Source organism: Lagenorhynchus albirostris, chromosome 2 (genome assembly GCF_949774975.1).
Source record: "Lagenorhynchus albirostris chromosome 2, mLagAlb1.1, whole genome shotgun sequence".
Taxonomy (NCBI): domain Eukaryota; kingdom Metazoa; phylum Chordata; class Mammalia; order Artiodactyla; family Delphinidae; genus Lagenorhynchus; species Lagenorhynchus albirostris.
In genome coordinates, this window is record NC_083096.1 from 61,304,969 (window position 1) to 61,317,916 (window position 12,948).

General features: G+C 48.8%; 1 protein-coding gene and 1 long non-coding RNA gene across 4 annotated transcripts in view; one reads left to right on the forward strand and one right to left on the reverse strand.

Annotated features, from left to right (window-relative positions):
- Window positions 1–12,948, reverse strand: part of RCSD1 (RCSD domain containing 1) — a 67,251-nt gene that overhangs the window by 24,255 nt on the left and 30,048 nt on the right. The window lies entirely within an intron of this gene.
- Window positions 6,523–8,225, forward strand: LOC132511110 (uncharacterized). The gene is made up of 2 exons (XR_009537523.1): window positions 6,523–6,601; window positions 7,562–8,225. It is a non-coding gene; the product is annotated as an uncharacterized LOC132511110 (long non-coding RNA).

A 12,948-nucleotide genomic window follows, 5' to 3' on the forward strand; every position in this document is an offset into this window, starting at 1 on the left:
CAGTAAACATTATTGTCCTAGGCCCTGCGGTAAAGCAGTGGACAAGACAGAGTTCTTGCCCTTAAGGAGTTGCTACTCCAGCAAGGGTAGCAAAGAGTAAACAGAGAAGCAGATAAGTAAGATAACTTGTTAAATGCCATGAAAAAGAGGAAATAGGGCACTTTATCTATGGGGGTATGGGCAGACATCTCTGAGTCATGTGAGTTGAATTCCAGCTGGGGAAAAGATGGGAAGAAAACTGTTCTGAGCAGAAAGCACAGAGAGGAACAAAGGCTGAGGGACAGAGAAAAAGAGAGGTGTGGCAGGGACCTGTTGCAACCAGGAGACAGGAGGAGAGACAAAGGATGAGAGGCAGTCTGGGGCCCACTGCGTGAGGCCCCGAGGACCATGGGAACCTTTCTCTTTAGGTTTTTTATTTTATTTCAGAAAGTGAAATGAACAACACTCGTTCTGGAAGGGGAAAATCAGCAGTTTGTATTTTATTCGTTTGGAGGGTTTCGAGGAGGGACGTGACCTGAGTTACACATCAAAAGGCTGTCTGTGGAGGATGGATGAGAGTGGAAGCAGAGGGGACCAGGAGGAAGGTTCTGGCAGTGCTCCAGCTGAGCAGCGATGGTGGAGCGGACCAGGCTTGTAGCAGCAGATGGTGAGAGGGAGTGGATCTGGACGTAGGACAGCTTAGGAATTAGGACGTAGGACGTAGGAATTACTGATGCACTGAAGTAATTACTTCCCTTACTGTGGGAAGTAAGGGAAATCGGGCAATCAAGGATGACTCCCAGATGTTTGATGTGGACAACAGGATGCATGGGGGTATTTTTTCCTGGGTCAGGGAAGGCTTGCTGGAGAGAGAGATGTGGGTGAGGGTATATGGGGAGTGAACAGCTCTTTCTTTCTCGGTCATGAAAGCTTAAAATGTCTATTAGACATCCACGTTGAGACGCAGTGGAGGGAGTTGAATATATACCCAAGTCCTGAGTTCAGGGTAGGTGTCCAGGCTGGAAACAAAACTTTGAGAGTCACTAGATAGAGATAGTATTTGAAGTCACAGGACAGTATAAAACCAGGAAATATAGAACAGGGAAGGGGAGAGGTCCAAAGACTGAACTCCTTATTTTAGCTGTGTCTCCTTATTAGCACTGAGCTGCCTTTCACTCACAAAGGAGGGGACCTTTCCTGTTATCCCAGTGGGAACCTTACAGACATTTTGGTGCAGATTGCCAACAGGATGGGTCAAGGCCAGAAGAGTTCTTTGGCTTAGATGATAGAGGATAAAACCCTGGAATGTCACGGGAAGGAAGAAACCTCGTGTCCTCCATCTATGCTGTTGGGTCATGTAGTCATCACTTCTTGAGCATTTGTAGACACTGCAGAATGCACTGGGATAACAGTGATTGGGGGAGTGGTGGTGGTGGCGTGGAGAGGAGGTGAAAAAGAAGAACGACAACTAGACAAGGCAGAAGAGAAACAGGTACACGTGAACGCTGATCGACTCTTTCACATAAGACCAAAAGAGTCCCAAATATCCCCTACCTACCTACTTGTCAGCTTTAAGAATCTGAAAATGGCAGGTCCTTGGCCTCTGCAATTCTCTCCCAGGGAAAAACCCAGGTAGGATGCTCTGCTAACACAAAGGATCCACGGGCCATGCCCCGTGTAGAGTGTCCCTCCGTGGGACCTCCAATGCTTCCCACTTCCTCCCAGGACGTGGTGCTGCAGCCCAGTGGCCTGGACAGGGTTCAGCAGCCCTCAGTCACTGGACACCGGCCTGACCGCTTCAGTGGTTTTAGAAGCAGGGTAGCCCACAGCCTCAGATGCTTGGCTGGCCAGCCAGGTGGGGTCAGCGGGGTTAGTGTCCAGGAACATTCCCAGGTAACAGCAGGGACAACAGAGAAATGGGAGGGAGATATTCATTCTGAATGTCATGATAGTGTAGGACCTTATCAATGAAATCTCAGCGATAACGTATGTGAAATTTCCCTGTGAAACCTGTTAACTGTTGTATAAGCGTAAGGATAAAAATTTGAGTCTGATGGGGTTGCGGATGCACAGGGACCATGTGACAGGAGTGGAAAGAACAGCTAATTCAGAATCAGATCTGGGTTTCAGTCTTGGCTCTGACATATAACAGGGATGGACCTTTCTGAGCCTCAGGATTCTCGTTGGTAAATGAGACTATTAACATCCATCAGCCTTTGCCCCAACCCAAATCGCAACATGTCCCCTGTAGTCTGGAGGCTGCACCACCCTTCTCCCATGGACAGCAGGAGGTAGCCAATATCCCCAGAGTCCCCACAAGATTCAGAATCAGGCCTGTCTGTGCCAGGCATAGCGCACAGATGATGGGGTTATGGTGCTGTATTTGGGGCAGGAGAGCACAGAGCTCAGGCTTCGAGCCAGACTGTCTGGGTTCAAAGCCAGGCTCTGCATATACTCGTTCTGTGGCCTTGGACAAGTTGCCTAACTTGTTTGTGCCTCAATTTCTATTTGTAAAATGGGGAGAATACACCAAGGGATGCCCAGCGTCTCATCTAGTCTACCCTTGCCCTTCCATTCTCTCTGGGGCACAGGTCTCCCAGAGGCAGCCCCAGCTGGCTAGGTTGTGCTCCCTGCTGCTTCCTGCCACGCTTAGTCCAGGAGTGGGCCGTCACGGGTCAGCCATTGGTGGGCTACACTTAACAGGCACTTAACAGACATTCCATTCCTGAGCTCTTAAACCAGCCCAGAGAAACTGATGTGCGTACTAACTAGCAATCAAAAAAATAATAGGGCTTCCCTGGTGGCGCAGTGGTTGGGAGTCCGCCTGCCGATGCGGGGGACACGGGTTCGTGCCCCGGTCCGGGACGATCCCACATGCCGCGGAGCGCCTGGGCCCGTGAGCCATGGCTGCTGAGCCTGCGCGTCCGGAGCCTGTGCTCCGCAACAGGAGAGGCCGTGATGGTGAGAGACCCTCGTACTGCAAAAAACCAAAAATAATAACAATAATAAAGCTAAGTTTAATTTTATGGCTTTTAGGGTCATGATCCTTCTTCCTTCTCCTCTACACTTCCATCTCTCTTCCTCCTTCTTCGTCTGATTATGGTTATTGCTATTATTTTATATGCTCTCCTGCCACCTAATTCAGGGAACTCTCGGAGGCTTGCCAGTAAGGACGCTGGCTAAGTCCTGAGCATGGACTGGGAGCCCTTTCTCGTGCCGCCTTGGTCAAGTCACATGAGCTCGTGAAGCCTCAGCTTCCTCATCGGTACAATGGGAAGAGCACCTGCCTCGCCTTCATCCTGGGATAGCTGTGAGGCTCTAAGGACACAGTGAATGACAGCACACTGGAGGAGAGGTACACAGAGATGGGTAGGATGGATACTGTCTGCACCCCTGAGTTTATGGCCTACTGGGGAACAGGGGCAATTAAGCAAGTATTTAAAGTATGATGGGTCAGCCAGTGTGGAAGGCAGAATGATAGCCCCCAAAGATGTCCACATCCGAATCCTGGAACCTGTAGATATGTTAGGTTATGCTGGATTATCCAAGTGGGCCCCATGCAATCCAACAGTTTCTTAAAAGTGGGAGAGGATGGCAAAGGAGTCAGCGTCAGAGTGACGGGATGTGAGAAAGACTTGACCCACTATCGCTAGCTTTGAAGATGGAGAAAGAGGCCAAGAGGCAGAATGCAGGCAGCCTCTAGAAGCTGGAAAAGGCAAGGAAGCGGTCTCTCCCCCTGAGCCTCTAGAAGAAAGGCAGCCCTGCTAACACCTTGATTTTAGTCGCAGTGAGATCTGTTTTGAACTTCTGACCTCCGGAACTGTAAGATAATAAATTTATGTTATTTCAGCTGCAAAGTCTGTGGTCCTTTGTTGCACTAGCCTTAGGAAACTAAAGCAGTCAGCAAGTACTGCTGAGCACCCACTAAGGGCTCTGAGCTCTGGGGATGTAGCGCTAAAGCAGAGAGAGTCCCCACTCTCACTGGAGCTCAGGTTCCAGGGGACAGACAGGCTGTGAGCAAATAAGCAAGTGCACCTGTAGTACGTGATTACTGCTAGGTGCCGTGTCAAAGGAGGCCTCCCCGAGGAGAAGCAGAGGGAGGTGACATTGAGTTCAGGATGCTGTGACTGGAGAAGGACAGGGCAAAAAGCACAGCAGGGGCACCCAACCTGACCAGAGGCACCCAGGAGGGCTTCCGGGAGGAACCACCAACCTGGCCAAGCTTGAAGGGTGGGCAGAGTTGGTCACTCTCCCGCTGAGGGAGCTAGCTGCATGTGAAGGTTGCAAGGCCAGGGGGCATCCCAGGGAACTACTAGAAGTCCCTAAGCCTGGTACAGGGCGTGCGGTAGGAGGGGCAAGATGAGGCTGCAGAGGAAACAGAGGCCAGAGCAGGCAGGGCCCTCTAAGCTGGGACCCTGTTCTTAGGGCCATGCAAAGTCATTGGAGGGATTTTAGCAAAAGAGTAAAACCACTGGATTTAGTTTGATGGTCCCTTTGGCGGCAGTGGGGGTGGGGAGACCAGTTCAGAGGCCACTGCTGTTGTCATGAAAGGTAAAAAAATGAGCAAATTGACAACCACTGCCTCCTATGGAGTCTTAACCACTGGACTGCCAGGGGAGTCCCTTCTACTGCCTCCTACGGAGGGTGGATCCTGGCCCCCAAAAGTCCTTTCACTGAGCGGAGCCTCCTGTTGGGTCCGGATCTGCCAAGGGAGCTGGGAAGAAGACTGTAGAGGACAACAGGAGGGGACGGGGCAGCTGAGACCCTGAGGAGTGGACAGGGTCAGCCACTTGTGGGGGAAATGGCCACTATGAAAGAAACCCCTGATGATGGGGTGACCAAAAGGGTTTTGATGAACAGGAATCTCTGGTCACTGATTTACAATTGTTAGCTGTGTCGTATCATTATGATCGCTTCCTGCAATCTGCAAACCTTCAGTGGAAGTTCTACGGAAAGCAGCAGCTTTTTATTTGTGGGTGCTTTTGAAAGGGGTACTGTGAGAATCAAAAGTGTCTATGGCCCACCACTGGTAAAGGAATGCCTTCAGCAAGAAGAGGTTATTGATTCAACCATTCAGTAGATATTAATGAGCCCTACACATGCCAGGTATTCACAGGGTTTTTAGGTCTACTAGGCTTATAGGAGAATGGAGAACAAGGATTCAGTAGAGGCAGAAAACTGGGATCAAGGGTGACCATGAGCAGATAAGTCCATCTGGGAATTAGTAACTATCTTAAGGATGGCTTAGACATAGGGTTGGAGCCAACACTCTGTAGATCTCTGGAGTCTGTGAGTCTGCAACAAGAGAAGCCACCGCAAGTGAGAAGCCCGAGCACCGCGACGAAGAGCAGCCCCTGCTCGCCGCAACTGGAGAAAGCCCGCGCAGCAACAAAGACCCAACGCAGCCATAAACAAATAAAGAAACTTAGGAGAAGGATTGACTGACCAGGTAGGTGCAGGGAGGGGCCAAGACAATGCCCAGGTTTCTGGCTCTGTCTGCTGGGTGGACAGGGTGCCATCCACAGAGATGGCAAGCCCCGGGGAGAGCATGGCTGGGAAGATAGAGGCAAGAGGTGGCAAGAGAAGGGAAAGATGCCCAGAAGGGGTGAGTGAACAGAGCAGAGGGTCCAGGACAGACCCTTGAAAGACCTGCTTGGGATTTCTGGAGTCAGATGAAGCTGGGTTTGAAACTTGGCTCCTGTTACAAGGTGATGGCCGAGTCTGAAGACAGGCAGGGTGAGTGGAGGCTGGGAAGGAGATGGAGACGGTGCTGGGATGAGGAGGCAGAAGTAGCGACCTCGCGGTCCAGGCGGCGCACGCACAGCCATCTTCCTCTTCTCCCTCCTCCCACCAGTGGACGTGCAGGGGGGCAGGATCAAATTCAACCCTGATTCAGTCCCAAATTCAGTCTGGCAGCCTCAGAGCAGTTGGTTTTTTTTTTTTTTTTTTTTTTTCTTCTTTTTGTTCTTTTTAGGGGAAAGGGGAAGAGTGTGGAAGAAATGCTTCTGCATAGTTAGCATAGGTGATGCAGAGGGATTCACTCACCTAGGCCAACAAGTGAATCTACAATCTGTTGGCTCTTCAGAGAGAGTCCAGAGACTCCTGTCACGTGCTCTCTTGTGCTGGTTAGTCCTGTAATAAACCTGATTTCACCGCGAGCCCCTCCGACTCCTGGGGTTTGCTGCAGCCAGAGGTCCCCCCCAAGAATATCCTTCCCTGGGGGCCATTTCTACTTCCCAAGCAGGAGGGATAATGAGTGTGTCCTGAGGTCTGGGACATTTGCCCTTCATGCCACAGCAGAACGCCCAGGCATACCTTCTAAGATTAGAACAAGTCGCCCAAGGACCAGGGCCTGCCTCCCAGTCAGCTGCAGCCTCTCCTGTTACAGCGGCTGCTCTTCACTCCCTCCCCTCCTCCCTTGCAGTCTGGAGTTGGACTCTTAGCAGGAAGCCCCTTAGGATGCTCTGTGGGTTGGGTCACCCTGTCAGGGTGTGGTGCTGGGTCCTCTGCTCCTTTTTCTTTTACCATATCTTGGATTCATTCATTCATTCATTCTTCCTGTACTCCAGGCCCTGCACGAGGATATAGCTACGAACAAGATGATACAGACTCTTTTCATAATGTAAGTTATAGTCTAGTGAGGGTAACTGTTCAACAACCATCATTATTTTTACCCCAGTTTACTGTTTATTCGGGCGATAAATGTTGCAGAGGGAAAGGACTAGGAAAGCAAGTGACAGGGGGACCCGACCCAAAGATGTGCCGTTTAAACTGAGATGTGAAAGATAAGTAGAAGGGTTCCAAGCAAAGTGTGTGTGGTAGGGAAGGGAGCGGGGGGTAGCCAAGGGCCTTCCAAGTAGAGTTACACAAAGGCCTGGAAGTGAGAAGAGCAGGAGGGGTTTGAGGAAATAAAAGAAGGCCAATGAATGTGGCCGGGAACTCAGGGAGCTTATCAAATACCCAGGGTTTTGCAAGCTTATTTCTTTCCACTGTTAGCACCATCCCCTAACCCATTACCATATTAAGTGCTCAAATGCTGGTAAATGAATGAATGAATAAATGAATGCTGCCTCAGTAAACCAACACCAATGGGCTGACTTTGTGAGGGCTTGATAAACATAGATCAGAGCCTTGAAGTAAAAATGGAAACAAAGTGTCAGCCAGGGTTGGCTCTAGGCATACCAGGCTTGAATAGTTAGTCCAAGGTCACTGGAATATAACTAGAGGGCAAAGAATGAGACCTTCTCTGATGAATCCAATACCTAACAGTCTGAGCCTCCAGACTCTACTTGGAGCTAAGAAATGCATCATCATTTCATAGTCCCATCCCTGGGTATATCTGTTTTCTCTAGTTTTAATAACCCAATCTATCCTAAAACATGACCTATCTAAAAAATACTTCAAATGTGTCTATTTCTTTATCTAGAATGGTTGAATCTTTCTGTTAGCTGCTGACTTTCAGACACATTTCATCAAGGAGGCACTGAGGCACAGGGAGGCATGGGTTCCCCATCAGGGTAGAATGGTGTGGAATGGTGTCTGCCCAGGATCTGAAATCCACATCTCTGGTCTGTTTCTGCAGCTGTTCTCAGACGCCAAAAGCTGTCCTTCCCTACCTTGCTTCCCCCGATGCTCCAGGCAGGAGCCCATAATCTCCAGTATATCAAAGAGGCCCCATGCAAAGCACAGGACAGGCTCTACCTGCCTTAGAAGCTGACTCACTGGGATGGGGCCAAAAGGTTCCTGAAGCAGTTATACTAATTATCTTTCCCATCTCCTCTTGCCACACCCTCCAAAGGAGAGAGGAGAAAAGAAAACCACCAAGCTGAGTTAAGTTGCTTCACTTGAAAGGTCTACTGGGCTTTATAGAACAAAACAGCTGACTGGGAAGGGTGGGGCGGAGGGTTGACGGTCAGCCTGCAGAGGCTTGTAGATGGCCCGATCTCTCTCTTCCACCTGTCCTTCCCTCTGGCTGCTCCCTTTGGGCCTGGGGCTGATTCACAGTGGGAGTGTCTCCTCCAGGCTCTGACTGGGAGCACTCTAGGGTCAAGAGTCCCACAGGAGTCCAGACCTGATGAGCTGCTCAAGTCCCCTCTGTGCCCAGCATCATCCCCCTACTGGGTGATTCTATCTACACTTACTACCATTGCTCAAATGGCTCTCTTTAGAAACTGGTTTTGAATTAGTAATAGTAGCCTTTTGTCATGTATTTACTCAACAATAATAAAGCAGCTAATTTACTGTAAGTCTATTGTGCCGGGTACTATGTTAAGATTATCTTTTCCAGTCCTCACAACATCTCTGTGACATGGGTTTCATAATCACTTCCATTTTACTCATGAGAAAACTGATACTCAGAGAGCTCAAGTAAGTGGTCCAGGATTGCACAGCTACTAATGGTAGGTCTAGAATCCACTCGCAGATGCTCTACGAAGGCCTGTGTTCCGAACCCCAATGCTACATGCCTCCAGGAGCCAAAGCATTTGAGAGTTCACATTTTGGGGTTAAAAAGTGCTCATCAAATTCCATAATAATAAAACAAACAACCCAATAAAAAAAGGGCAAAGTATCTGAACAGACACTTCACCAAAGAAGATATATGAATGGCTAATCAGCACATTAATCAATAAACACAAATTAAGACTGCAAAGAGACATCACTACACACCCACAAGAACGGCTAAAATAAAATAAACCAACAATACCAAACGCTGGTGAGCCGGCAGAGCAACTGGAATGCTCATCATGGTTAGAGGAAATGCTAAATGGTATAGGCGCTTGGAAAAATACTTTGGTAGCTTCTCATCAAGTTAAACATAAACACCAACCAAATGATGACCAAACAATCCCACTCAGGTATTTGCCCAAAAGAAATGAAAACGTGTCTACATAAAGACTTGTATGCAAATTTTAGAGCAGTTTTATTATTACTAGCCCATATCTAGAAACCCAAATGTCCATCAGCTGGTGAGTGGATAAACAAACATACTATGTTACATGCAAATCATAGAATACCACTCAGCAATGAAGAGGAACAAACTAGTGATATGCACATGGCACGGAGGAATCTCAAACGCATTACGCCAAGTGAAAGAAGTCAGACATGAAAGAACTACCAGTATGATTCCATATACATAACATTCTTAAAAAGGCAAAGCTATGATGATGGAAAGCAACTCACCGATTGCCTGGGACCAGGGGTAGGGGCGGAGGACTGACTACAAAAGGTATAAGGGAACTTTTGAGGTGAAAGAAGTCATCAAATTGTAGTTTAAAAATAGGTGAATTTTATTGTATGTACATTTTATGTCGTAAATGTGATAAACATTTTTTTAAATTAAAAAAATGTGCTCACCATAGTTTAAAAAAGAAGAGGTTGAGGCACACTCCCTCTGCATGAGGTCTTTGTTCATTTGCCCTGGGGGTAGGGGAGCCAGCTTAGTCCCAGGATGCCAGCCCCATGGGCCCCACCGTGTTGGCTGTTGGCAAGAAGGTGCTGTGGCTGCAGGAGGCTGGCAGCCTCTGGCAGCTGCTAGGAACAGGCTACACCCAGCCATTCCTGTCCAACCCAGGGTAGCCACCAGCACTCAGGAAGCAAGAATGGTGATGAGAGCACAGAATTTGGCGCTTGACAAGCTCAGGTTTGAATCTCATTCTCTAATTTATGGGTTGCGGCATCACAGGCAATTGACTGAACTACTCAGAGTCTCATCTGTAAAATGTGGCTAATACACCCCCGACGGGGTCGTGAAGATGCTAAGAGATAGTGTTTGATAGGACAGTTTGGATCCAAATCCAAATCCTGCCTCTTACTCGATGTGTGATCTTAGGCAAGACTTAACTTCCCTGAGCCTCAGTTTCCCCACTTGTAAAATAAGGCTCATAATAGCAATTGTCTCATATGATTGTTATAAAGCCCAAATGAGATAATTAACGCCTGGTACATAATAAGCTTTGCCTCCCATTTTAGCTATCGTTGTCACCTAAGAGACTGGTCACCACTCGGTAGGTATTAGTTGGAACGCGGGCTCCTTTGCATGCCTTATAGGGATATCAGGCTGTTGCCCGTTGGCCCTGAAGAGTTGCAGGGGGACAGTAGGGGTCTGCTGCCGCCAAGTCATTTCCATTCCCATCCTGTAGAACAAGTCTGCAGACCAGGTGGGTTGGCCTTGCATCTTCATGTCAGAGGAATTTACAAATGGGAATTTTCTGAATCACGCAAAAGGGCAGACTGGCTAATTGGAGTGAGATTCTGGACTCCAGCCACGAGTAGCCTCACTCATAGCAGGGCCGTTCCTGTGCTGGGTTCCAGTTGGCTGTTTCGGGGAGGTGGGGTGGAGTAATGGGGGCATGACGAGCCATCAAAGGGAAGCCTGCCTCTGGCTTCTTCTGTAGGAGGGGAGAGTCCTGCCTTTCACCCAGGGCCCTGCACCATGAAAGACCATAAAAGGAAAGCCCCATGGCCAGAGCTTGAGGGTGGCTGCTGCCCCCGTAGGGCCAAGCCTAATCAGGCTAGTTTATCAAGTGAAAGCAGGGGCCCTCAGGGGCTACGGTGGGTGAATGGACACAGTAGCTCTCCAGGGAACATGCTTGGGTCCGAATGATGCAGGGAGTGGGAATAAGAGGTTATGCCTCTGGGCAGACATGCTTTGTCCTGCACAGTCAGAAGGGAAGATCCCGATGAGTTATTTCAAGAGCTGAGTACCTTGGGGGCGGGGGAGGCCACTGACCCAGCAGTCAGGAGAGCTGTGTGAACTCTCCACCCCTCTCTGCCCTTCCGTCTCCTCACCGGTAAAATGAAGGGCTTGTCAAGGATGCTTTCCAAGGCCCTTTCCGCTGGCTAACTGCTTTTTTACTTGAACATCACTGAGGAAAACCGGGAACGCTTAAGTTACCTTTCTCATGTAGATGAACCGGTGGATGGATACCTGACTAAATTTAGGCAGAATCAGGAAAAACTCTGCAAGGAAGCTCAGGAATTCCCACGGAAATGCATCAATACTACCCCCTGGCCCCCACCACCTTGACACACAGCTCTGCAAAGTAAAGCACCCCATCATCCCTCTTGTATCTGCCTCTTCCAAAGAAGAGTCTAAGAATGGGATGCTCTCCTATTCTCAAACCAGGAATCAAATGGCAATGCAGTATAATCCCTTCATTCCCAATTAGCAAACCGGGGTTACTTATTCTCTTAAAAAGAAGAGTTTCAGGAGAGGGAGAGGACAGGGCTCAAACAGCCTAGGCGTTTAAAAGCCATTAAAGAGGAAAGTGGGTGAGAAATTAGTAACAAGGAACAATGACCACTGAAGAGATACAAAGGCGGAAAGAAGTATAAACTGTAAAGGGGAAAAGTAACTGAGTAGAGAGTTCAGGTTTTTCCCCAGGCATGTTGCTGCCCAGCTGGGGAAAAAAAAAACCCTCACTTTGGTTTCCTAGGGAAGTCATACAAAGATGGAATGACTACAGGTTTTGTTTTCTTTCATTCACACCCTTCGGCCTGTTACTTTTTTTTACTATCTACTACACCAAGGGCTCAGTGCCTTGGCCAGCTTGAGAGCCTCACGGTTCTGAAGCAGGAACTAGGGGCGGCTCTAAGAATAGAACAGGCCTGCAGGAAAGCATTTGGAGTAGATACAGACAGAGCTTTTCATGAACCCTCTAGGGTGAGTGACTCTCTGGGGCCCCAAGGGAGAGGGGAGGGATTGCCCTTCTTGCAGGGGGGCTCCCAGGCTCTGAGCAGAAGTTCCTCACAAGAAAGATCCTCCCAGTAGCAAACACAGAAATATACAGGCCCCCAGCGCAAGAAGAAACATGAGTAGAAGGTCTAAGATACAAGTAAACCAACCTCCCCTTGCTCCCCTCTTATCGGCAGTTGTACCGCCCTCCACCACATGCATGAGAAATCTCTTTGGACAATGGCCAATGTGCTCCTCATGCAGATATTTGAGCGGATGACTCACAAGACGGTTTGGTTTTCTTATGGACAGTCCAGCAGTACTTTATCCCATCACTCCAGCACACCCACACTTACACCTCCAGGCCGCCTCCAGGGAGCCCAGGATGGCAGCTGCTGTGGCTCTTCCAGGAGAGATGGCTCCACGCTTACTGGCTTGCAGGCCACTTCACACAGAGAGGATCTGGGATTGCAGAAGGACCTCCTCCACCCCTCCTCCACCCCCACAGAAAGCAGGGAGTAGAAATGGTGCTCATTTCCACCCCAAGGTCAGCATGGTGTTGGTGATGAGATCAGACTGGCCCATGCCGGCCCTTCTGCAATCATCCTGCCATCCAAGCACAGGTTGTTGTGATGCAGTTTGAAGAGGACTCATAGTCCCAGATCTATCCCCTCTGGACTTCATTTTCTCCTGTGTAAAATGGGAACGAGAACTACTACACAGAGTCATTATCATGATGAAGTGAAATGTGCATGGGAAGTCTTACAAGCCAATATTGATTGATTGATTGTTCCTACTTTCCACTGATTTCACTTAATAAGGCCAAGAACTGGCTTATGCTGGCATTAGAACCTTTTTAGTAGTCAAGACCCTAAGCTAAGCAGAGATGTTGGGGGGGTCCATAGTTGCAGGTATTTTAAAGCCAAGTGAGATAGAAGAAGATTCAATATTCCTACAGAGTCTTGGTTAAACATTTTAGTGAAGGCTGGAGAAGGTTCCTGAAACAATCGACCAACACATGTCAGGGAGGGGACAGTTACAGAGAAATTAAGTCATGGTCCGTGTTCTGTTGAAGCTGACAGTCCAGTTGGGGAAATATGAAGCAAAGGTCGATTCAATACAAGAGCAAGTTAAGCAGACAGTGGTACAAGAAGTTTTATCCGTGTAGGCATGATTAATGGCCCGAGGAGCAGCACAGGCTGTAAATGTGGCTGCGTCCGAAGACCCAGGAAGGAGAAGTGATGGAGTAAGGATCGGGGGTAAGGCTGGATCAGAAGGTGGTTACATACAGTGCT